At 40.8% G+C, this 27,695-nt stretch overlaps 1 protein-coding gene across 4 annotated transcripts in view; it reads left to right on the top strand.

The window, feature by feature from the left end:
• Positions 1–27,695, top strand: part of mad1l1 (mitotic arrest deficient 1 like 1) — a 233,550-nt gene that overhangs the window by 24,211 nt on the left and 181,644 nt on the right. The gene's annotated exons all lie outside the window — the stretch shown is intronic.

The following is a 27,695-nucleotide window of genomic DNA, read 5'->3' as shown; positions in this document are numbered from 1 at the left end:
AAGTAGAATAGGCGTTCCGTATTTAACTCATGGCTACGGGATGCATTTTCATCCGTATATTTGTGAACGATTCCGTTTGTAGTAACCGCTGTTTTGAATACAATTCAATAGTAACAAGCATGCTGTGAGACCATTCTGACCTAAAACCCAGAATTTTAATATTGGCTAGGTGACATGTGACGGGGAACCAATCATAAAGCTAACTGGTATTCAAACCCAGTTTCAGAGTGTCTTGGAAAAACGCAATGTCTACACTGCGAGACCGCAACATTTTAAAAGCAAGACAGAGCTAAGGAGATTAATTTGATTGAGTTATGTTTTCATGTAGTTTTCTTAAATAATGTAATGACAAAAATGACCAAAATTGGTGCTAATTGTATGGTATAAAACAGAAGGAACAATTTTTTCTTGATAGAATCGTTTTCACAGAATTAACGACCAGAGGTTTTTTGCTTAGCAATGGTGCAAATAGAACTAACAAACTACAGTTTTTGCATAACAACGGTCCAAATAGAACTGCCAACCAGAGTTTTGCTTGACAACGGTAAAATAATATGCCCAAACGCCCACGGAAGAATATTTAGCTTTCAGGTGATTAAATCTATAAAAATCCATAAATATAAAAGTAACCATATAGCCATAGTCGTTGTTGGTAACCCGTTGCATAAGTGGAATAAACCCATCTGGGCTGCCTGCCACCAGCAGGTCCGCCTCACTCCCCGCTGGATGCTCTCTGCTTCGCAGCGTGGGACCAGAACAGCGCACAGCGCACCTGCCTCTCTCACCGGCTCAAAGGCTCGCTCACATCACACGCTCGTCACGCGGCAGCCAGCGTGCTGCGCTAACGTCCACATCTTTAAACCCCACGGGTTTAATAAAAATTTCTTCGCCTCGGCCGCATCACCACCCCCTGTCGTACATTATTTTCCAATAACGGGACAGCCCGTCGTGGTTTATTCCTTACGTACTGTGTGTGTATATATTCAATTGAATGTTATATCTCAAGTACTCAAGCCTAGAAATAATTAATAATAATCGGACACACACAAAAGTAATCCCCCATAAGTTTAATGGACTGACTGTCCCTCCCCCTCGCCCGCAGCTGAAGTGACAAGCGACTGAAAAGTTTTGTGTCTCCCCCAAAACCCTTGAACATAGGATGGAAGACAGTCAATGATGATAACTAAACAATGATTATTGTGTTTATATGATAAGCTTAAATCTCATATCACATACCATATGCACTCCTGTAACTTTAACCAGCAAAAAAAAATTGCGGTGATGACGGTACTGAGCTCATCCCCGCGGTAGCCATCACATGACCGCGGTATTGCGGTAATCGTCACACAGCCCTAGCCTGGTATTGCACACTGGGAAGACAAAGCCTCCCCTGACCCACCCTCCCACTCACCAACCAGTTTTGTTTTTGTTGTTTTTTTTTGTATGAAAATGATTTGATCTTAAAGTTCCTGTGCAGTCTAGAATATTTGTTTTTATATTCTTATTGGCCAAGTCGAAGATTAAAAGATAAACACATCCGTGCGAGGTACATTGCTCCTCATTGCTATTAATTACTTTTGCTATTTTTATTTATTCGCTGAACTGCTCTGTCAGCACTGTTTGTTGTTCTTTCTTGTTTTAGCTTGGCAGATAGAATGAAACAGTCCAAAAGACCATTCAAATTTACAAACTATTAACTGCAGAATTAAAATCCAAGGGCCTTGGAGAAAAACAAAATGTTCATGTATAGTGCCTGTATCGCTGCGGTCTACTCTGCAGCAGCTGATCTTTTCCTATCAGCCAAGCGAAAGCTGTTCATAGGCCTGCAGGAATATGTTTGTTCTCCAGCCAAGACCTTTCAGGCTCTCAAGCGTGTTTGCTCTGCTGCAGTGAAGGTCTTCGGCTCTAGAAACACACTTCTCTTTATGCTACAATTACTTGTTGCCAATATTTTTCCATATATCCCTACAGTGTTTTGTGGCCACAAAAGCTTTATGTTTTGGAGCTTGATGTAATGTTGCACTGATACAATTTTGGCTTGATCGATCCCAGCCGAACGCTGTCTTAACCTCTTCGCACAGATGCCAGACCTCGCCAGTCCTCGCCCATTTAGGTAGTGTTCTGTTTCAGGCTAGGAAAATGGCTTAAATGAAGCTAGAAACTGGTACCATTTGCCTTAATAAACTACCTTTGAGATATCTAGTGGTCCAAAAACATATCCAAATCCTCTCCAAAAAATGTATAAAATGCCTTTTGTCCACTATAAGGCATATAAATTTGCCCCTTATGATGGTTTAAGATGAAAATTATTTTTCAAACTGATATCACATTATAATGCACATAATGCACAAATAATGTGACACAGTGTGGTTTTTTACACTCTACTGTATGTAATATTTTGTTGCCAGGGGGTGGGACGACATTTTACAAATGTTGCTATCAAAAAATATGATACACTGTAAAATAATTGAAATGTTATTACTAGCGGCGATACATACATATTTGCCATGTTCATATGTATCCTCACATCTGTCCTGGTCGTTAGGGGGCTTGCATGAAGGGGTTATATTCGGCCAGCAGTGACACCAGTGGGTGTTTTTAAGGAATTACGTAAGAGTTGGTGTATTAGTCCTATGCTAATTTCATAGCATAGCATAGCATACTGATACAGTTACTCTGTGCTTAACTGCCACCTAATTGATTATCTAACCACAACACATATTTTAAGCTAAGTAACTCAGCTATTGATAATGTAAAATTCCCATTTTCTGTTGCATAAAACAAGATTAAATAAAACAGTGAAAAAAATATTTGAAAATGCAACAATTGTATTGTTACTACTATTTTTCAACACTGTCATTAATGGTTCATTTTGGAACCTGCTTTAGAATTAGCTAAAGGTACATTTGCTAGCTTCATTTGAAAGCAAGTGAACGGTTGTTGAAATAGGGTCCGTTTCAGCCGCTTGTTTGTTTTTTTTTTTTTTTTTACCTCTTTGCCTTTCCTTGTCTCCCCTCCTAGTATGGAAGGCCAAATGGGTCAAAAATACATGAAATTGATGTCTGGAATCATGCGCTGTCAATGTCCGCTCATTCCATCTGTGAGAATATGAGCGGTTGGAGCGCTTTCTGCTGTGTAGCTCGTCATCTTGTTCCTGCCTTCATCCATAATACGTGACCACATTAACAGCTTTCCTGAAAGCTGCAGGAAATAGTGTGCAGCTGCAGGCTGAGTTCCCTGCATTGCTTATGTTTATGTGTCAGGCCATCGGAGTGGGGTCATTACATTAATTCTCTGATTTGAGGGCCTACCGGTACCGGCGAGTAGCACCGTTGTGACACCAGCTTGGAAGTCTGCTACTAAATGTGAATGTGAAGGGGGGGATGAATGTGTAAGCATGTCTGTGTTGTTTTTAAAAGTGTTGGGAGCTCCTATACTTCTCAGCACAAATCCATGCACTTGAAAGCATGTTTTGTAAACCCAGGTGTTGGATGTTTTTATCCTGGGCAGTTCACCCAGGATATCTCTGATACGCTATGAACCTCAGCATGGCTGGTAATGGCCATTGTGGAAAGTTAGCCTGCATTTCTGGCACCTGCTGTGTAGGATAGAATGAAATGTGTGGTTTGAAATAAGGCAGTGGGAGAATGCACTTAATGGAGGCTAGCCAAATTGATAGCTGAGAAAAGAAATATTCTCCCCCTCTGATGTGGGGGACGGGGCAGTTAATCAAAAGTGGGTGACGTTTCATATAATTTAATGGCTTTTATCGCGGGCTTTGTTTAATTCTGCAGATCAAATGGCTGCGACAGAAACCCTGTAGCAGTGGAAACTCTTGAAAAAGGCAGACTGCATCGCCACAACCTGTCTTATCTCCTATTTATGTGTCTTCTTGGTGCGATACTGTCTTTGTAACTGTGCGTATACGTCAGGTCCCCCTTGAAAAAGAGAAATCCGTCTCAGCGGGGTTTCCCTGGTAAAATAAAAGATAAATATAAAGAAAATCTGGAAAAAAGCCATTGCATACTGTAGCAGGGAGCCAGGAGCATCACAAAAACCACAAGTGTCAGTTGGAAGTGTTCTGTACTGAACTGCCTTTATCCGATATGCTTTCAGACATGCATGTTCTTAGACTTTCCTCAAATAAAATAAACAAAAAATGCAAGAACACAAAAAGGCTGCTCATAGCTGAGAAAAGTTGCTGTATTATGGAGCCCAGTCAAAGGCCACAGTGCAGGCTTTATGGCCATAATAAGACTAAGGTGCTTAATAAGGTGCTTTCTGTACATACTTTTTGGTATTTACTGGGTAAATACGTAGGTTGTAGTCATACTATGCATACTATGATGACAGTAGAATAGTTTGAACTGCAAAAAAAATGACATACTTGGATTGTTCAATTTCTACTGTTAGAATTTGGCGCTAGCCACCCAGGACGTGTGAGGTTTTTGTTTTCTAATGTTAGCTGCAAGTCAATTTTTTTGTTAAATCTGCTCTGGACGTTACATCTTGGGTTCTTCTCTGTCACTTTGAATACAGACCACATTTATTTTATTCTGTTTAGGAAGCTTTCTCATATTATGAAATTATTTTTTTATAGAAATACATGTTGAATATTTAGTATTTCATATTCATATCAGAACACCCTAAGAATGGATCTGGAATATGTAGTGGTGTTGGAGAATGGTATAGCATAGTGCAGTCTAAAAGCTTCACCTCAGATCTGCATAAGCCATGGTAGCATTTTGCTTTTGGGGTAAATTACCTTTGTTTGCTGTTTGTGGTAATGTTACATTACCTGACATTGCCCTGCGTACAGGCTTCCTGAGCCCATCACATAATCTCCCACATTACGTGGACTGCGCTTTGTTCAGCCTGTCATTTGTGATTGCGCTCAGCAGCCCAAATGCAGAGCCACACTGTAGTCTGCAGGGTTGTGAGCATTCCCGCGGTAACCTAGTTTTCTTTGCATTTACGTGCATTATCCACGCTTTGTGATGCCACTCTGCTGGAAAACGCTAAGGACAGTGCGAAAATAAGAACCATGAAAAGTCCGCCGTTCTGCCTGCTGGACGTGTTTGTACCCGGGAAGATTGAATTCCGAACGGTATAACGATGGCGGAATCCCTGCCGTTTGATTCTGAGTGCTGCAGCCTCTTGCCGAGCCCTTCCTGGACTTGGCATGCCAATCTCGAGGGGAAAGTTAATATTCAGCCAGGCTGTGTTTTAGATGCCTCGGTTATTTATGCAGTCACTTTAGATTTGCTAGTTTGCACTTACTTTAAAGATGGGGAAATGGAAGCAGTGCTTGATTTGTTTTTACGCGTCACACTGTTGGAATTACATGGCAGGTGGTTTAATAGGCTGGGCTATTCGGCATTCTGACACAGGGCACCTTATTTTGGCCCTTTTTTCTTTTGTGTTGAATTACCTAGCAAGGCCTTTTAGCGTGTCCTTTTTTCAGAATTTCATCAAAACTTAAAGTAAACTAGAGTTTTTCATTCGGAAGACAGACAGTTTGTGACTGCAGTGTACACGGTGAACGTTCCACGGAAGGGTTATTTGTGAAGCGTGAGAAAGGCGCTCGGAATGAGTAACAGCACTGCAGGCTTGGGCTAGCTTTTGGCTTAAACATGTAACTTCAGCAGGCGGGACTTTTGGGGTGTCTGGGACCATTAATCTCATCCTTTCAGAATCATGGTCTCTACTCTGCCGGAGGCTGAAGTTGACACATGGATGTAGCCTGTTCCGTAGGGGTGCTTGTATTCACAGCAGCCTCTGCCCCTACTTTTTTTTCCTTTTTGTTGAATCAGGTTGTGTAACAGAAGCAGGTTGTGTAGCAGAAGCAGGTTGTGTAGCAGAAGCAGGTTGTGTAGCAGAAGCAGGTTGTGTAGCAGAAGCAGGTTGTGTAGCAGAAGCAGGTTGTGTAGCAGAAGCAGGTTGTGTAACAGAAGCAGGTTGTGTAGCAGAAGCAGGTAGGTTAGCAGTGCCCTGTAAGGCCTGTTGGGGTTTCGTGAGGCATACTCCTATTCTGTGTCCTCAACATGGTGATCAAACCAAATTCGTTGGTAAGACATGGGAGCTCAGGAGGCTAGAAGCCCCAGTGCGAGAAGCCTTCCAGTTCTGAATGGAGCACGCTCCCTCTTTTTAAATGCTTTTAAGGTTTTTGTTTTAGGTCGTGGGGACTCACAGAATTTTGGTTTGTTAATTGGAATTTCTCAACTAATCCTGTTTTATACATGTTAACAAGAAAAAAAAGGTTGTTACTGCTATGCACAGATACCTCTCAGTAGAGAAGACATTTGCTGTATTTTTAGTTCATTGTGTGTTTTTCCATAGGAGCCCTGGGGATATGAAAGATGTATTTCTGAATAGCTGAAACAAACAAATGCCTGTACTGGGCCAATCAGAGATGGTGCTGTGTTTTAAATGGGGTTCAGATGTTGAAATATTCAGCGTGCTGTATTCAATCTTCAAACTTGGAGACATACTCATTAATTTTCAGCTCCAAAGACGAATCAGCCGAACGTTGAGGATCAGTCATTAGTATGACTTTTCCCACCTACTGAATGCAGGAGTTTGAACATTGTCTGGCTTTATATTCCTTTTCCACACCTCGTATATTTCACAGATGGAGAATTATTATGGTTGGACCTGACACGCTCTGCTAATTTGAGTGCTTTGAACACTGACTGTGTCGAGGGGTAGAATAGGAGGCAGGAACGTGGGGTTTCTGCGTTGTGCAAGTACAGGCAGTCTGAACCTGCTGAACAGCACGCCCTTATGCAGTGAGTGACTAAAAACAACTCTCACGTAGAAGATGCATGCCCACAGCAGGACCTCACGCAGACCAGTCAACCAAAGGGGTTATGAAAGCAGGAGTAAATTGCACGTTCCTGTTAGTAACTGCGTGTTAGGAAGCTCATTATCAATGAACAAAAAATGTGGTGTGATTATTCCACAATTTGGAATGCCCATTCTTAGGTTGTAGGCTTGTTTGGATGCTGGGGCATCCTCTTTTAAGACGAACACTAACACTGTGCCGCCCTGGAGTGCCACCTTGGACTCTTTATAAAGCAGTTTTTGAGTCATTTAAACTGTAAGTTTTATTTATGTCCCCTTTATTTACTCCCCAATGTAGCCGAGCTCATGCTACAGTTGTCAAGCCAATACGCAGCCAATGCGCGAGTGCAGAGATGAGCATGCGCTCTCCTCTGAAGCACGCGATGGTGCCAGCTGCTTCTTTTCACACCGCAGGCCGCAAGCCAGCCTCGCGCAGACTTGAGTCTGCGAGCCGAACGCTGGGTGTCCATTTACCCAGAGGGGGTCGCTAGAGAGCGATGGGAAGTGGACCTGGCTGACTGAGCTTAGCCCTGGGCGACGCCACCGCCAGTTCCGCGGGGCTGCCAGCCACAGTCAGGATTCCATACCAGGCCGTTGGTCAGAGCTTTAATGGCATGGACCGCCCAACACCCCCGTAAAACTGTAGGTTTAAATAAGTGATATGTTTTTGCAGCAGCTTTTGTTCGCTTCCCAAGTTAATTAGTTTTTGAGGTTTAGTATTTGTGCATTGACTTTAGCCTTAGTCCACCTTATGTTTGTGCTTGATTTAAAAAGAAAACACTGCTGAACTGCTTTTGTTTTTTCCCCTCCTCACTGTTTTTGCTCACGGTGGCATCCCCTCAGAGTAATATTTAATTTAGTCGCATGTTTTTCGGTGTTTATTTTCTTGAGCTTTCTTAGATAAATTGCTTTTTCATGCGTGAGCTCTTTTTAAGTTGGCATCTGAAAAGTGGCAGTAAACCTCATTAATCCTCTTTAATGTGTATATTGCAGATACTTTAGTCTAGCTCATTGTACAATCGCAGTGTTTGTACGCCATGTTAGTGTGATTTGCCATTTTTCCTCATAGATTTTTTTGTTGTGCAGAAAGATACAAGCTAAGCTCGCAAGCATTTTATTTCCCCTTTTACGCTGTTTTAAACTTTAAAATGACATTCCCTGAGCAGTTTTTTTTGCTAAATTTTGCGATGTTCCTCGACGGGCACCTGTTGTGTGGCACTGAGGTGGGGGAGCCCCTTCCGACAAAAACCTGTGCCCCCAGCCGGGACTTGTAGCCACTGGCAGGGGCAGGACTTATCAGGACTGTAGGCCCAGTCTGTACAGTAAAAGTCTGCACACCAAATTAGAAAAGTTTCTAGTGCTGCTTAATAAACTTTTTGACCCATTCAATCTCCCTCGGTCACTGCTCTTCTGTAGCCATCAGGGTTTTATTAGAATCCCCTGCTCTGCATCACAATGACCTGTTTATGCATGTCAGAGAATGAAAATGCACACATTACAATGTATGGTGTGGAATTCTGGTTTATTATGTATGTCACACTCTATGTAAGGTATAAAGCCTTTCTCCAGATTCCACAGCTGTGCCTACCGTGAGATGCATTCAAACCTGATTGTTTCCCAAGGGCAAATGATCAACTGGTGTTTAATAAGACTGTAATCCCAGAGTGTATTTATATGAGGAATAACAACCGCCACAGGAGCTAACAAAGTAAGCTCCTCGTTTGGCTTTGATGTTAGTTTATGTGTTTTCATTTCCTTAAAAATTACATCATGCTTTCTGCAAAACTGTTTATTTCATTTAATAATTATGAGAAATGTTAGTTAATTAGTCCTACTGTATGTCATATTTGATTTAAATGGAATGAAAATAGAGATGTGCGCCTGATTTGTGGTAAATTAATGATCTAGTTTTCATGACACGCTACTTTGATACATTTTTTTTTATGTAATTTGAAGTTGAGATTAAGTTTTAATGGACTACTAACACAATCTGCTTAAACTAATAACAAACAAACAATTCTACTTGTCAATACTGAATGCATCATTTAAACATTCACAATCTAGGTTGGAAAAAGTATATGAACCTCTAGGCTAATAGCTTCTCAAAAAGCTAATCGGAGTCAGGTGTTCTAATCAGTTAGATGAGATTGGATGTCTGTGTTGGAGGTTCCCTGCCCTTTCAGAAAGGCACGCAAAGTTTGGTTTCTGACAGAGTCTGCTCTTCTCAAAAAAACATCTGTTCATGTGAACCGTGTCCTGAACAAAACAATTTTCAGAGGACCTTTGAAGAATTGTAGAGATGAATGAAGCTGGAAGCTAAAGGCCTGGGTGTTCAACAATCCATAATAAGACAAGTTGTCTACAAATGGAGGAGATTCAGTGCTGTTACTAGTCCCCCTCGGAGTGGGCATCCTGCAAAGATCAAAGCGAGAGTGCAGTGTTCAAGCAGGTAAAAGAAGAACCCTCGAGTAATGGTACAGGACTTGAAGAAATCTCTTGACCTTGCTAAATTCTCTGTTCGTGTGTCCACTATAAATAAAAAAACTGAACAAGAATGGTATTCATGGGAGGGAACAAAGGAAGAAACTACTTCTCTTCAAAAAAACATTGCTGCACGTCTCAAGTTTACAAAAGAGAATCCCAAATCCCAAACACATTCAGTGATGTTGAGGTCTGGCTCTGGGGTGACCAGTCTATTGTTCTGAGAACTCCAGCATCTTCTTAGCTGTGTGCTTGGGGTCATTATCTTGCTATAGAATGAATTTTCTCCCAACCAATTATTATACAGCAGGAATTGCATGATATGTTAAGGTTTGTTTTTAATTATCAGCGTTCTTGATGCTTTTAATCAAAACCGATTCGACTTCAGATGCTGTTACACTACCCCAACATTGCACTCATCCTCCACTATGCTTAACTGATGGTTTTAGACATAGTTCTGAGAGTCTTTCATTGCTTCAGCTGCATAGATATTGCCTTCTCTTCCTTCCAAAAATACCAAATTCAGCCTCATCGGTCCATAAAACCTTTTCCACACCACACCTCAGGTGTCCAGTTTTGAAGTACTGCTGCAACTTTTCTTCTCTTTTGTTTATTTCCTTTTCTCAGTAGTGACTTTTTGACAGCTACACATCCTTTCAGACCAATGGCATTGAGTTGTCTTCTCACAGTCGAAGGATTGACAGAAACACCTGTGGATTTCTTCAGATCTGAAGCGAGAGAGGAGCTTGCTTTTTTTCCCTCTTCTCTCAAAGATAAAATCTTTGAGTATTGTCTTTGGGGGTGGTGATTGTATTTGTGGTTCTTGCATGGCTGTTAGGAGTCCCGTTTTCTCTATCTTGCAATAATATTTTGCAGGCCAGTTTATTCACTTTCCCTTTGACTTTCAAATTCCTTGTACAGTTGAATTATGTCTAATCTCATCAGAAATATCTCCTGTAGACCTTTTATGTGCATATGACAAAGAAATCTGCATGGCTGCTATGGTGTGTTTGGATTGTTGCTTGTTCGAATGTTATGCCAGACTCACACTACACAAATTTTGCCCCGATTTTCCTGTCCAAGACTAATTTTCGGAATCTGCAACAAAAAACCCGCAGGCCAACCAAATGTGCTCTACTTGATGCTCTTTGAAGCTTTGAATGCAGCAGTCGTGAGAAACTACCAAACTGAGCTGTTTAGCCATTAAGCGGATGAACACATTGGAAGATTTTGCAAATTACTTTGCATCGTTTCTGTGGATATGTAATGTACGCGAATACGAATGGTGTAGAAATTTGTGAACAGACGATCCTTGCTGCCCGCGTCTCCCCAAACATCGTCTCCTCCACATTTTCCGTTTTGTTCCCTGCCGTTTTTCGGCACAGATGAGCGCATGAAAAGACTTCCGTGTTTTTGTGAGAAATTTCGGGATCCCCGACATGAACGTTCTTGTAATTTGTGAACCTTGTCTGATTGTGTAGTGTGTGCACCATTGTGTCGACAAGACAACAGAGTACAAGAAAGAATGTGTAATGTGAACAGTTCAGCAGTTTTTTTTCACACACACAGGCACGCAGACATGTAAGGGGCCCACATAGACGTTTCATTTGTCTATTAAGACTGACTGTTAACTGGTGCGGGTTCCAGTTTTATCGGTGGTCCTGAAACCGGTGTACCGAAGCCGGAGATAATATTACACTTTAAAAGGAAGCTGTCTCACTATTGTGTTCTGGACAGACAGATGACATTGACAGCACAGCACAGCTCTAGGAGATGGCTCCTGGAACTGGAATGCCCTCCAAAAAGTGAAAGAAAAAGACAAAACAAAACAGAAAAGCGAAAAATGCTTTGCCTAGAGGAGAGCAGAATAAACAACACTAGTGATTTATGGCGCAATGTATGATGCTAGCCAGCACTGTTATGCTCTCAAATTATTTCAGATGTCATGTGTGTTGCTCAGTAATTTCTGTGTCCATGAATTTGATAATAAATGCATAATGTGTGTTTTTAGAGCAGTGATACCGCATCATTCGAAGAGAACCATCTCACCTTTCAGCTTCTTCAGTGCCACCCGCACTTCCACCTTTTAAGGAAATCTGATTTGTTAGTGAGCACACCGCAGTATCAGAATGGTCAATATTGCCCCACATAAATCTTACTCGAACCTTAGCTGTTCACAGTGCACAATGCTTCAACTGACAGGTTTGCAAATGTGACTGTGGTGTTCGCCTTGTATAATTGGCTGTAGTATGGAACACGTTCTTGACGGGTCCAACTGTCTTGAACAGCCGTCTGCTCCAGTCTGCCCGTGCTCTAAATCAGGAGGCTTGGACCCAGGCGCTGGCTGACTTTGAAGTGTGGAAAAGAAGCTGGGAAGAGGGTGATAACAGTTATGGCATTATATGCACACTTCGCAACCGTATTTCTTCTTATTATTTTAGAAACCATCTGTTTTTAAAGTGTTTGAGTGTTGTATCAATGCACTCAGTAAACACAATAAATAGGCTACTGTTCAACAATATCGACAGAACAGAATTTTTTTTTTTTTTGATGAACTCCAACTTGTATGTATCTGTTTGTCTCTTATATATGCGCTGTATGTGTATGCATATATTTATATCTATTTATAGTTCCTGCAGTTGTCTGAACCCAGGGGGTACAATTACTGTCTGTGTTCTTCAGCTGTGGAGCTTTTGCCTTGAGTTATTCATCGTGAGAGGTGTCTGTTGGGAGGCTTTCCCTGATAAAGCAAGTTCTTCAGCTCCAGTAATTGGCATTTTCAGAGAAACTTCTTTATGAGCTACCTTTCTTTATGTATCTCCTTTGCAGATTGTGTTTCAAGTGGAGTTGATGATCAGAGCAATTTCTAATTGTGGGACAGCAATTAGGTCCCATCTCCGTGATTTGAGCTGAGGTACACAGTTAAATGCAAGATATCTTGAGAAGCCAACTAATTTTCAAACACAAATCTCCGTGCCGATAGCTTCAGTTGACAAGCTCATGCTTTCAAGAATTTTGTGACATGCTAATTATAAAATATGATGCAAGTTCTTTTTTAAGTTTCTGATGCTGTATAATGAGTAGCATTTTATGTGACTTTCATTATCACACTTGCCTTACTAAATCCTAAATTCAAAGGGAAACATTTACATTTCAACATGTCATTTTTTCTGTTTCTTGTTTTTTTTCATCTGCATTGCAAGCAACTGCGTTCCCATTTAAAGCGAAACTATTCATAAGAGGCTCAATGCTTAAATTGCATTTGTGGTTTTGGATTAAACAGCCGATCTGTTTGTTGTTTGTTATTTATGATTATAACCAGTTGTCGGCATGTCATTATCTTTAAAATATTTTTAATTGGGTACATTTGTCACTATATAGAGTATCCGAAACAATTACAATTTTCATTTTGCGTCTGTTCGTGTGTTAAACGTAGACTCTATTTTATTGTCTGCTATTAAAAATGGTTTGTGTGTGTGTGTGTGTGTGTGTGTGTGTGTGCGTGTGTGCGTGTGTGCGTGTGTGCGTGCGGGCGGGCGCGCACGCATGTGCATGCATCAGCGAGAGGGAAAGTGAATGTGAGTTGGACTTGTTGATCTGCAGTTAATGAACTTGCACAGTTTTGAAATGTTTTCTGTTATCATGGCTGTGCCACTGATGGAAGCTTAATGGCTCATGTCTTCCTGCATCATGCAGCGCAACATCGACTCTCCGCCCCCTGCTCCTGCTCCCCCCTCAGTGGCAGAGTGGCAAATAGTCCAGAGGGGAGCCCTTAGCGCTCATCACAAATGCTAATGAAAGGTGGGACCAGGTCCAACCGCAGCGACCAAAGTCATTGCTCTGCAGATTGCAGAAATGTGTCATTTCAATTCCCTTTAGCCTAATGTTTCGGCTGACTGTTTCATACTGTGAATCATGTATTACTTTTCCACTGAAAAAAAAATTGATTGTATTTAATGCTTCCCAGATGCCAGCTTTTATGCTAGTCACTTTAATTGGAATATTCTGTTGGATAATTTCCTTCAATGTGCACTCAGTTTTGCCCATACTCTTTGTATGAACCTTTGTTAAAAGGACTGCAATTACCCTCCGTGCTTCACCATTTCATTTCTGGTTATTTAGTCTGAGCGTCTTGCATTGCTTTTTTCAAACTGTGATAATTTAACTTGTAGATTTTTGATTTTTTGTTGTCGGCTAAGACCCTGTGAGTACCAACAACGACGCTGTTTTACCCACAGTGATGAGCACGGTGTGATCTATATGGCTGCCTGGACACGACGTCTGCTATAAGGCTGGATTAATATAGTGGGGCACATAAAAATACTGAGGGGCTGCTTTTCAGTGCGGTCCAAACCATGAGTGTTCGCTTATAGCGTCCATTAATGCACTTTCTTTTCTTTTAGTGTAGCATAGCGTCTTGCGTGCTTGAAATTATGACATTATTCATCTGATGACGCCATGTGCTACAGAATTAGCAGTGACAAACTCTGTGCTTTTGGCAGTGTTTGCAGAAACATTGTCACACTTACATCTTCCTCAGTCTGTGAGGATGCAGAGTCTGTGGTTTGCGTAGCAAGTTGGCTGAGCGACGGCTAACCGTTTGCCAGCGAAGCTGATTTAGTAAACAAAAGGGAGCAGAGATGTTTTTTTTTTTTATCTCCGCTTCAGGCGAGCCATTTTCGCTCTCTCTTCCTCTCTGTGTATTTGACACCTCTGTGAGGACCTTTTGCAGATGGGCTAAGGAGGGTCGTCCTTCCCCGGTGTACCTGCCGCTGATGGCTTTCCCCGTTGACTGCTGACTGAGGGCTTGTGTGAGAAAATGACACTGCCGCCAGTCCCGTAGAACCGACATTGGAGCTCACAGGAAAAAGCCAATGAGTTTCCACTGCGGCCTGTCGCTCGGTGCCGTCAGGGCTTTGAGAATCTGACCTGAATGTACGAGAACTGGGGCCCCCATCATGCATTTCACACGTCGTCTTTGCTTGGCTCTCCATGTTCCTTTGCGCTAATGGAGAAATGAGAATGATGTGGGGGCTTTGGGTTATAGTAGGAAGTAAAGTTTGAGCCCAGATTCTAATATTTACATTTCACATGTGCATTATGAGTAGATGGTGTTGTGTCTCTGGCATCAGAAACGGTTGGTTTTTTGTTTTGTTTTTTTTCTCACACTTCCACAAATAAAATTCAGAGGCGTCTGAGATTTGTTTTGACAGCCGCACGTCTACTTACAGTATGTTTATGTCACACTGCATGTCAATCATTTTTCAGAAAGGTTCATTCATTCTGTTATTGATCTCAAGTACTTGGATTCCTTTTAACAATGTGGTAGGCGACCATTGTGTGCAAGCAACCAACTATCTTGGTCTTTTTTAATTGAATCTATTTGTAACAAAAGAATGCTTGCTCTTTGTTTTTGCTTTATTCACATATATAAAGCACAGGGGGTAACAAGTAGAGAAGGGACCACAGCTGAGAGAGTGCCATATCGGGATTGAACCCGCACCATCATGGGGGGTGGGGGGAATCTCATTTCTTGAGATTTGGCTGCTCTATGGACTGCACAACACAATTTCTATCCTCCTTTCTCCCAATATGGAGTGCCCAGTTGCACTCTCTGGCTTGTCTCCACACTAAGACGCCCCTGTCAATTAGAGAGAGCGCAGACAAGTGTGTGCTATCAGCGGCTGCTTCTGTCTGCTCTGTGCTCTATGAGTTGAGCTGGGGAGTCATCGTAGTGAAGGGGTGCGCTGTGCTCTGCTGTCTGAACCACACCCCGGTCTACACTATGGTCAGTTATGTCTTACAGGGCTGCAGCTAGCACTCAACCCTGACTGTCTGGGATCAGACCCAGCTTCACTGGACCTTGTCATGATGGATCTCCTATAAACAAACCGCTGAAGTGGCAGTGAGCCTTGTATTACTAATAGTCCGCTATCTCCACATTTGGATTTAACGGATAAGTGGAACAAGGATGTTGTTGTGTTGAAATTTTGCGCTGTGTGACTTGGCTCAATATTCAATCCTTCTAGAGATCAGTATGTTTTATCAGCGTATTATGTGTACACTGAGCTGGCGTTGTATTAAAATTAATTAAATTTAAATCCACCGGTGGATGTTCTAAATCTTTCAGATTAAAGGTGTATCTCAGTGCTGTGAGCTTTACTTAAGATTACAGGATCAGATCATTTTCGAAGGAAATTTGTCTGGTGCCAAACGGATATGCTTTGAAACAGGGCATTGGGTGGCTTGTGCCGTTGCAAGTGGATGGTTTTTACTTGACATTCATACGTTTGTTTAAATATGGAATTTAGGAGATGGTGAGATTGAGAAAATTGAGGTTACAATATACATTGATGACATGAGATTGTGTGTGTGTGTGTGCATTACTGGCCAAAACATTTTGCCAAAGGAGGCTGTTTTGAGGAAAGTTGTGGCTAAGAGTTGTGGTTTTAAAAAAAAAACAATAAAAAAACTGTAGGTTGACAAGAATTCCGTTAATTTATGTGCATTTATTGAATAACAAACAAAATTACAAACATTTTTTATATTATCTGCCTACAATAACACAAAATGATGAGTTTTACTTCAGAATGATCTTAGCCACAACTTTCCTCAAAACAACCTCCTTTGGCTTTAATTGCAGCTTAACCAATTATTGGATAATGATCCAATCATTTTGCAAACGCATGCACGCCGTACACACGTGCACCCACTCAGTGGCCACCAGGTAGAACCCCCTTTTGAACAGCCTTAATTCTTCGGGGCATAGATTCGACAAGGTGCTGGAAATATTTCCTTGTGGATTTTGGTCCATTATGACTCAATAGCAGCATGCAGTTCCTGCAGATTTTTCAGCCACACATTCTGCAACCCTCCCATTCTGCCTCAAGGCCTTTGGATCGCTGTCATGTTCGTGGAACCAGCTTGAGATGTGTGCTTTGTGACATGGTGCATTATCCTGCTGGAAGTATCTGTATGAAAAAGGGTGGACTGTGGATATAAAGGGATGCACATGGTTACCAACAATGCTTCGTTGTGCTGTGGCTTTCCAGTGATGCGGCATTCCAGTGATGCTCCATAGGTATAAAGGGGCCTAATGTGTGCCAAGAAAACATTGCTCACAGCAGTCACCACCAGCCTGCACAGCTTACACAAGATGGATCCATGCTGTTTACGCCAAATTCTGTCCTTTCTATCTGCATAATGCAGCAGATATCGAGATGGTCAGACCATGCCACGTTTCTCCAGTCTTCAGTCATCCAGTTTTGGTTATGTGCCCTTTGTTAGCCTCATCTTCCTGTTCGTAGCTGTTGTTTGAGCATGCCTGGCCTTTCTGTTGGCTTGAACGAATCTGCCCATTCTCCTGTGGCCTCTCTCTTTAACTAGATGTTGAAGAGAGAGGCCACAGGCCAAAGCTCTTTAACTAGATGTTTACCCCCCATAGAACAGCTGTCACTGGATGTTTTTGTTAATCACGGCATTCTCTGTAAACTCTACAGACTTTTGTGTGTGAAAATTCCTGAAGGGCAGCTGTTTTTGAGTCACTGATAACTTCCCCATCTGGCACCGACAGTCACCCCATGACCAAAGTTGCTTGGATCAGGCATCTTTCCCATTCAAAAAACTAAACCTCTTTATCGGATCTGCATGCTTTATATATTGAGTTGCAACCAAATGATTTGCTGTTTAAAGGAGCAGGCTATTTGTGTTAACGACCAGGTGTACCTAATAAAGCGGCTGTATATTACCAAAATACGCACGTGTGTGTGTATATGTATATATATATCTATATATATGTAATATCACAGTATCAGTTATTAACAGCAGAACTGGAAAAAAAAGGATTAGGCCTACAGGGTCCATAAAACGATGTCATCAAACAGGAAATCAAGCTACCTGAGAGAATTGGTTTCCCCCCTCTCCGACATGTTAGATTGCAGTGCTTTGCTGTGGTCAAGAGCAGACCAGACCAGGGCAGGGGGGAGGATTGAAGGACTCTCAGTGGACTCCCTGTGGAAAACCCTGGGTCTAGAGCACCGCAGTTTGAACTGCCTTGAATGCATCTGAAGTAAAAGGTGTTTAAGTGGATGCAAGCCCCTGACAGCGTACAGCTGCTGTCATAGGGAAGATAAACCAAGGGAATAGTCCTCAGGAAGACTCCCCTGTCTGTGTGGCAAGTGATTGATAGTGGAGGTGTGATAGCATCACAGTGTCATATTTCAGCCCACACCGAGATAAGTAGGAGCTCTTACATCAGCTAAACTGTGCTAGCTCAGTTATGGATAAATTCAGTACACAGCATCAGAAGGAGATTTTCAAGCTTTTGAAATTTTTTTTTTCTTTACTTTGCTAAGTAGCAAGACTCTGGTTCTGTCACATAAGACAAGTCATTCCATGGTTTACTTTTGGCAAAAGGCCACCTAATTTGGAATAGAGCTTGAAATGGGCCGAAGCCCAACCCGATCTGAGCCCGCATTCTTTTCAGCTCAAGTCCAACCCAGGGCTGCATGTTGGAGCATTTTGTAAGTCCGACCCGATTTGAACTTTAATAAGGGCGTTAGTACAGTTGATGCTTCCTGGTGTGTGGTACCATCGATATTCTGTTTGGAAAAAACGGATTAGTGGATGTTGCGTGTCGGTAGGGTTGTGGAGTATACCGTCATAATGAGGATGTTCCTGTTTTGTGGCTACCGTAGCCTGCCTGAACAGGGTATCACCAGAATTGCACACTGTTCAGCAACTGAGTGACCAATGCCTTGATACGAATTGTTTGCTCAATCGCTATCAAAGCTAATTTTGCTAATGTAATCATTCAAAATGCATTCTTTGCAATCGTGTGATGAATTTGATAAAGACTTTAGGATGACGATGAATAATTGTGAATGTTGTAGTTATAATAATAATATAGAAATGGTTTAGAACTCCATGCCTCGGACATATTTTCAGTTTTTCCATTGAACCTGAGACATTGAATGAACTGAATTGACTAGCCTACATGACAACTGCTTGAAACGTAACCGATGTGTGTGTGGTCCCTGTTCACACACAACCACCAAACCAGTGTGTTGTCTGTGGAATTGATGAGTAAGAGGAGACTACTGGTTTGGTGTATTTGTATTTCTTTAACTACTTTTTCCATTTTGTGTTTTGTCTTGTTTTAAATATGTTAGTGCTTTTCTCAGTGTGCCTGTAATTTGCCTTGACCATTTTTTCCTTAGCCTATAAACAAAACCACTACTATTTAGAAATACAGCTTTTGAAATTGATTCAGTTGTGTCCTTTATTTCAAGAAAATTGTTTCGCAGTCTTTATGAAATTAGATTGTTGTTGGTGCAGAAATTGATACTTTAATGCTGGACAAATCTGACACTCCTGGGGCATCAATTTACAGTTACAATTTACAAGAATATGAAAAGAAGCCAGTAGGACTTCAGAACCCCCAAAAGATTGTGTGTTTGTATGGATGATGATCATATCTAGCATAGAATTGCTGATTTTTTTGTTGTTGCTATAATACAAAGCAAAAGGCTCTTAAAACATTTCTCAGTTTTTTTAATAGTACTGTATGTCACCTGCTGAAACATGCAGTCCGATGATTCAGTGGCATTACCAATCACATAGCCCGACAGGAGGGCTGGCATCTATTGGAAAAGATTTCCCTCTTACTCTGTTCCTCATTGACAACAGTGGATTGCCTGAGTGTGCCTGTGATGCAGTTGGATGGTGAATGGACCCTGGCCAACCTGTGACTGGATGAGAAAATGTCCTCGTCCAGATTAAGGCCCTGCACATATTCATTCCAAAGAGGGAGTCGTCGGTTGCATATTAAAACTTATTTTCAGTCTTAAGGGTGACCTTTTCTTTATTGGAAGGGTCCTTAAATAATTAGGTTCTATAGCCTTTGTAATTTGAAATCTACCTTTGCCTAATTCAATTCAAGCAGCAAAGAATGAGTTCAGAATTTTGATAGAGAAATTGTTCATACGGGAAAAACTGCAGATTTGTGTTTTGTCCTCTACTACAAGACAAATTGAGATTATTACTGAATCACTGACTGTTTCCCTTGGAATAATGATACTGTAAATGTGCCAAATTCTGCAAATGTAGGACCCTGTGAAATTAATGAGGATAAGGCTGGGACTCCTGCCAAGCTGAATGTAAATCACTTTTTTGGAGATTCAGGTAGAGACACAAATCTCTCTGGCATCTGCTCCCCCTCCCCCCCCCTGTTCTTATGATTAAGCAAACTGTTCATCATGAATGAATTTTACAAGAAATACATAATATTATGCTTCTAAAAGGTGGACACTAGAGAGAGGGCCAGGTTTGTTATGGGTAAACCTCTGATGATATGGGTAGTTTGGCTGATGGAAACCCACTATCCCCAGGCAAAGATAGACTAATCATGCCCTGCTGCCCGCCACATAGCTGTTTTTGAGTCTGAATTCAGCCTGGCTGATCTGATATGATAAATTTATTCTTTCTGTTTTCTGCTGGCACCACATTAAATGCTGTGAAAGCTTCAGGACTTTTTGTTTTGATTGTGGTTAGAAGAGTTTCTGTCTAAAAGCGGGTGTCCTAGTCAGCCATTTTTCTTGCAAAAAGGTGTGCACGCGTCTGCTCTTTTATGTGCTAGTGCGTTACTTCTCTCTGAGGTGCTGAAGGCATTTCTAGACTTTTCTGGGGTTACAATTGCAGGCGCATCTTTTTCACGGACATTACTTTGCTTCCTGAATGCTGCTTCATGCTAGCTAAATAAATTATGACACCAAGTGTTTTGAGTTAATTCAACTGTAACTGTAACAGAGTTTATATGAGTCCAAATTGAATCAAATGCCCTCTGTCAGAGTAAAAGTACTCTCTGAATTGAACCAACAGTTTTGCTTTGCCTTAGAAAATCCAAGCTCACCCGCCAAATGTATATTAAAATGATGTAACATATTTCAGCATATCTTTCAAAGGCTTATCACCTTATTTATTCAGCCTCGTTCAGGGAATATTTAAGATATTAAGTGTTGAAGCCAACCATGCAACAGACTCCCTTCTTTCACTGCACACCATTTACATGTTTGATTGTGTGGTAATTACATAGTAGTAACTAAAGGCTTTAATTGTTGTTCTGTGAAATGAATTCAAAATTTCTTCTGACCTAATTAACATGCCTGCAGTCAAGTAGCTGTTGTTAGGTGCGTACAGTGGATGACACTCGTACGGGTACTCTGTTAATTGATAACCTGCGCACTTGCGCATTAGTGTGCACATTAGCTTGATTGGTACAATCCTTAAAGATCTCGCTCGGCTGTTTTGATTGCCGTTTAAGTATACTTTTTATAGAACTTGACCAAAATAAAATCACTCTGCAGAACAAGCTAATTAACTAAATTAGGGTGTAAATATCCTTAAGTATCACCACTTGGTTTACACACAGATATGTGAAGTGTGTAACTGTTTCACGGCCTTTTTATGCACGCCAAAAAGATGCAGCTGAGACCAAAAAATGCAAGCTAGTGATTACTGTTGAAATACATAAATGCAAATGTGCTTTTATAATGCTCAATGCAAAGTTTACAATTACAGTATGCCCTCTGGCTCTGACAGTGCTGTCTGTGAATAAACATACTAGCTTCAGGCCTGTTACATGCCTCATTACTGAAGAGCAAAATATCGCTTTTATTTAGTAAAATGAAATTTTTTAGGGGATAATAACAGTATTGATGCCATTCCATTCAATATGTCAGATTCTCTTCAAATGAAATATATCCCAGCTGTCTCCAGGTTATGAACAACAATTCTGCTTTCTTTATCTTCTATGTACACAGATGCAGTAGCTGGCTTTATTTTATACATTTCTGTTATATTTAGAACTGATACGTGGCTGTTAAAATACCATGGAAGGAATTAATCAGGTTTGTGTTAAATGTGGTAACAAATTAGAAAGGTGCCTAGTAAAACCCACTGGTTTCATTCAATATTGCCGTTTAAGAGTGAAAACGGTTTGTTCGTAATTAAAGTAGATTAATGAAAGTCCTGTGTGCAGGTGTTATCTATCTTTATATTTTATGAGCTGCTTATTCATTATGTACTAATACAGATGCTGGCAAATTGATCCTGTCTTAATTGGATGAGACTTCCTGAAGTCCCCCAGGGTAAGAATAGCATTATAAACGCTGGCTCATGAATATGTTTAACTTTTCAATTAACAAATATCAGTTTTCTTTCACGGAATGAGACTTCTCCAAACAGCCATGTAATATAAACAAAGGATATATACGCGTGTTGCTGAAAGCAGAATTAATTATGCTGTTGTGAAATATAACTACCCCTTGCTGGTGCCGCTCATACGTGGCAATTAAATATGTTAGGCTGCTGGAGTCCCTCTCTCCAAAATTGCTCACTCCCTTGTTATAAATTGGCAAAGAAAGCTGAATGAAATGAACAACACCAGGACAAAATTGTGTCCAAGTGTCACCAAGGGAGGGACGGGTTCACTGGGCAGAGCTTCTCCCTGCCCGATGGCACTAGAGCGGCTTCTCTGGTCCAGTGGCTACCTTTCGTATCTGCCAGCTGTACATAAATTGTACTCCAGTCCCATGACTGTTGAGCTGGGCTGATGAAAGCGGTGTTTAGAGAGGCAGTTTCCAGCAGCGTGCACCTTCAGAGGATGCGCTCTGGCCTGAGCTCTCTGTTCGTTAATAGTGGACGGTGCAGCGACGGGATGGGAACAGGACGATGAGTGTGCGTTCCAGATTGGGCGCTGGTCCTTATCTGGAATGCCACCTGTGTGCTTACTTCCCAGTGTCTACATAAGAATGCGAAGTCGCTGAATAATCATGTGGGTTGAAGAAGAATAATGAGCCGTTTTCAGAATTAGCAGTTATTTTAGTTAGTTATTATGGGCTGTTCTGTGCATGGGATCTGTGTTCATCTGAACATCTGTGTAAATTGGAGGTGCTGATTCAGCTACAGGTGTGGAGCTGCTGGCTGTGCAGTTTAGTGCTGTATATTGCTGTTGCTGATTATCTAACATTAAATGTCTAACACTTCCTCAAAGGAGCAGAAATTTAAAAAGTGTAAAAATAACTTTGTTTCTACCTTTGAATGTCCATTGTGTGTAATGCTATAGCACAATCATGCAATCTATTGCAGTTTCCATGTTTCTATAGATCTCGAAGGCAGCTCCGTACCATGTGCAGAGGTTACTCGGGATGTAGATGGAGAGTTGACCTCTAATGTTTCTAGATGCGATGTTGAGCTGCATACATATGTATAAACTCGGCAATAACTCGGATATCCATTTGAAATGGCTCTGAGCAGAAATGCTTTTGGCCAAGTGGGCAGTTTGTCAAGAAAGGTGGGTTAACATTCACTGGAGCAAAAAAAAGCTCATTTTATGTTTGGTCTTTTATTTCCATTCTCGTGAACCTATTGTCCTACCACATTTTCAGACGTGTGCTCCATACGCTATGCTCGTATTTGTAAAGACAGCGTAATGTGAGTTCAGCTTTAAGCTTTAATTATGTTTGTAGTTATTTGCTAAACTTAAAGATTAACTGGATAATCCATAGTGCTTGAGATGGGTTAACCGCCTTTGTTTCTAACCCTTCCGAAAAGCCCTGTCAGCTTTTCTTCTGGGAAAAGGAGGGAGGTGGGCGAAAACGGTAATTATCCCTGACAGACTTTGAAGTAAAGAAACCTGCGTGCACATGCCAAATTAAATTTTATAGTAGTCTAATTGCTGTGTGTGTAGTAGAGAGTAAGGTCAGGCTGAAAATAACTCCGGTCTGCCGGGTCGTAATGATGAGTTAATAAAGAGCCTCATCACAGGTCTTAACCAAGCAGAGCTTGTCACTGGGATGAGCCCAGGTGTGCTTCATTAATTAATGCTTACATTAAGGCAGAGCTTTGCCTTATTAGAATAATCCCAGGGTTGGACTGCAGTCCTATTTCTCTGTGTGAAGGGTGTGTTTTTGCATTGCTGCGTGCCAGTAGACATTGGCAGTCAATAGGTGACATCGCCACAATACGCGGTTGGTATAACGTGCCTTGTGATTCATGCCTCAGCCTACCTGGGTCAAGACAGACATGCCATACAGGCTTTTGAACTGAGGAAATAAGCCTTGCATGTGCAGAGGAACTCTATGAAAAGCAAAAGAAAGTATTTCCAAAAAAACAGCAACCAAGTCTGTCTCCTTTTTTGTCTTTTTAGTTTGCAAAATATTGCTCATACAACTTGAATGTGAAATACCATAACCACAGTGGATCACCGGTGAAGGAAGATCTGGTTCATGGCTCATATTTTCTGGTGTGGCAGTATTCTGGCTCTGAGATTATCTGTTGTGACAAAGTGGTGGAACAACATTATTCTTGATTAGACTGACAGCTGTGGAAATGGAAGGTTTTTCTCACACAACACACTGGGTGAGATGATACCTCCAATCCACGATATCATGCTCTTCAAATATATTAAAGATAATGAACATGCTGCTAATTTTAACAGTATAAGGTATTTGTATCAACGGAAGTAAAATACAATACCGGCTTTGGTTTTTGTGTATATGAACCCGACAGAAGGTATTCTTAAATGCAGAAAGAAAACCTTGCACTTGAAAGACTGGATGTGCATGTATCTCCTGTGCTGAAAAATGTTTTTGTAGTATCCCCAAAATCTAATTATAGAATTTTCCTTTTTTCATAGACGGCCATTTATTTTATTGCAGTTTTTATTTTACAGGATAAAAGTCCCTGGGTCCTTAGGAACATAATGACTCGGGATGTTATTTGCGCTCAGATGCACTTATCATTTATTGGGGCCAGTTCTTATCAGTAAAACATTGGAAGGATAACCGGTGATATTTTAATTTTGTCCACATGCAAAGTCAGTCTTATGCTGTATAGCAGCATGCCATAGCAGACCTATCATCCATCTGTAGGCTAATGGGCAGTTAACTTTGCTTTATCCAATAAAGCTGTCTAAAAGCCATCCATAATATTAAATGCAATTTTTATTCCTTATTTAAACCAGCCGGTAGTAATTCAGTAGTAATTATAGTAGTAATGTTTGCATCAATTTTTGGTTAACCGCTTAAATTAGATTTTGAGACAGGGATAGGATGCAACTGGATGATCATCTGCAAAGCATTTAACATGTTTTACATATTTAATATTTAAACACATTTAATATTTGAAGAGTTACACCACACATAGATACTGTAGGTAATTAAATCCCACCTCGAAAGCTTAACTCTGTCTAAATTGCCTTTCCAATCCAATGAAAAGAATGGCTGGTGTGCTTGCTTCCTTGTGGATAGTGTTTTTCTCCTTTAATATTGCCTGTGTTTGATACCGTATTGATATTGCCAGATATGATTATTATCCATAAATGAAGACCTGGCTATACCTGTGTGGCACCAGTTATGCAGCTGATTATAGGAATAAATTATGAGTTGGAATTTTCCAAAGTGAAATGAAATACAATTAAGGGTTGTTAAGCTGCTGATTAATCAGAGCTTGACTGCTGAGATTTTTGATGGGTTAAATAGATGCCAGATTGAAAATGCGCTTTATTCTTCCCCTGCTGGTCCGTCTACGTGTGACAATATGGTGGAAACATAAATCTTAATCAGTACGAATCGCATTCCTCAAAGCGCTCGGGGGTGAGGGGAGATGGCCAATCTGCAGCACAGCAGCCCGGTGGAAAGCCATCTCAATGCTAACCTGTTCTGTCAGCTCTCATTGGCCCCTTTCCGCATCCACAAAAAGGCTCATTTCCTTTGCATCCAGCGCCATTGGAAAATGCTTTCTGTTTTTTGTGTGTTCTTAAAAAAATTCTCTGTTGTATTTATTGCATGTTCCAAGCTTTCAGAACTCCAGAAAGCTCTTGAGGGTCTCAGGTGGTGCCTCCGTGTAAAGCACTGCTTCTGTGAGCAGCGATGCTCTGGCCGACCTGACCGTGCTTCTAGCCGCACCGCGGATTTCAGTCATTGGTGCTATTGCAGGCTTTCTGTCATAGTTGTGGTGAATCTGCTAGATAACCTGGTGTGAGAAAACAAACAAACAAACAAAAACCTTAGGTTCTTTTGGCTTGTTCTCAGAATGGAGCTATAAAAGACATGGATGTGGAGGCCTAATGCATGAGATTTGGAATTTGTTACATCTCTGGAAAAAATCTCATGTGGGAACAGATGAAATGAGATTTTCAGTTTCACAATGTATTGGCACGTGTCTGTGTAAAATCTTTAGAACTTTTGTTGTTTTTTCATGAACTATTGACCCCATTTGCTTTTCCAAGAAAAAGTATTGTCATTCAAGACTGGTCAAAATACTAAAAATACAGTGTTTTTACACATTGAATAATGCAGACTAAACTAGATATCTATAAATAATAATCAAAATAGCAATTTCTTAGCTTGGGAAGGGATCAACAATCAATATTTGGTGTAGGGTGGTCTCTTGCAGAACAAGCAAATTAGATTTTTATTCTGTTCCTTAGAAGATGGATTTGGTGCACTACTACTGATAGTTTCATCACAAGGACATAACATGTCATGTGAGTAGAAGATTCATTGTATTTTAATCTCTGTGCAGGAATTTAGTTATTATGTAAGCATTTACGTAAGATATTTTAGATGCATAGTGTTAATAAAGCCTTAATCCACAACATGGATTGGGTCTCATGATTTATGTAGCTAGAAAAACATTAACTTCTTAGTCTCTGGTGGATGTTGAAATGAAGTTGTAAAAAGTGGAGACAAAACCGCTCATTTGGACCAGTCCTGCAGTATGGAAAAAGAACACAAGGTGAAGCCAGCTGGAGTGCTTTTATTTGCATGCCAGTACTGAGCTGCTTCCTGAAGATGGTAACCACGGAGTCCCTTATCTCAGCCAGCAACTGACCGCGAATCCACATTGCTCTGGATTAATGTCTCAACACATTTTAATTTCCTGTGTTTTTAGACTGTAATTACAATAAATGAAAACACAAAACATTCATTGCGAAAGACAATACAGCTCTACTGAATGAGAAGCATTAACTTTAGCTTCCTTATCTGTTTTAACACCTGCCATGGTATAATGACAAAAATAGTCAAACATAGTTCTTGTTGACGTGCCCATTATCATCAGATTGTTTTTTGTTTCCTGTGGATTAGTGTAGTTAATTGTCATTTTTGAAAATTCCACATTAATGGCTAAACCAAGAAAAGGATGCGCGCCAATGCAACAAGGGAAAAAGGCTTGTTGTAGTTTTCAATTTCTATATCTGTGAATGGCGTCATTGTCATTTGAATTGAAGGGCATTTTAGCTTGAGATTTATTCAAGTTTGGTATATGTTGATATGCTAATGAAGACTTACATGCTTAAGTTTGGGAGTACACGATGGGGAGCGCAGTGAAGTTATTTGGTGCGGTGGTTCTGTGGACACGTGTACTTGTGAAAAGTGAATTACCCCCTTATCCCCTGCCCACCACTGTGTCTTCTGTTTCTCTGCACATGGACGGATCAGCTCAGCTCATCTTCAGGCAACATATTGTGAAATCTTCTGCTTTATTTATTCTTCTTTTAGTTTTCACATCCTGCTTGTAGTATTTTTTGTATTTTTTTATCAATGGATTAAGGCAGTATAAGACTACTAGTGTAAGTATAAGCTATGATTTAATTAGGGTTTTTTTATGCACACAGGCCTGCATTTTTTGCAATTTAATCTATATGTAACCACTGTGGTAACTTCACTAGTGTATTCTTGGCAGCTGTTTAGAGAATGACTGTTTAGAGTCTTTTTCCCTTCTTTAGTGTTTTTTTTTTACGCAATTGTTTACTTGGGCTGAAATGCTACAATTATGACAGTAATCTGAAAAATGGAATGAAATGTCAAGAGCAATCAAGATCATCTGTGTAAAAATGGAGTTTAATTTATGTGGAACATTGCTAGCATTCCATGCATGTACACAGTCAAATAACTTCCATGGCAGTACGTGAAGAGTGAAGTAAAAATGACCAGCGAAAATTATGTTTCATTTTTTTAAAATACGCAATTATTTCTAAAGGCCTGATCTGTTATTATTTTGTTGTGTGCATTGATTAACAGGACTGGACTCCTGTGCACTGTTCTGATTAGATGAAAAGCTGCAGAAGATAATGCATCATTAAACAACTGTCAGCTGGACAATATGAGCTCAGAAATAAACTCGGCCAACGTTATGATCCTGGGTGTGGAGAGGTAGACAGGAGGAAGCCAGAGAATCCAGCCTGATCCATCGCTGTGTATGTCCCCTGAAAACCCTCTGTTTGCATTTTCTCTCGACATTCTGCCCAGCACTGCACAGCTGTATATCACGCCAGAATCTCTGTTGCAAATAACATGATACGAAACGTC

Source organism: Anguilla rostrata, chromosome 2, assembly GCF_018555375.3.
Source record: "Anguilla rostrata isolate EN2019 chromosome 2, ASM1855537v3, whole genome shotgun sequence".
Classification (NCBI taxonomy): domain Eukaryota; kingdom Metazoa; phylum Chordata; class Actinopteri; order Anguilliformes; family Anguillidae; genus Anguilla; species Anguilla rostrata.
The sequence above is the reverse complement of the archived record's forward strand: the minus strand, read 5'-3'. Positions and strand labels throughout refer to the sequence as shown.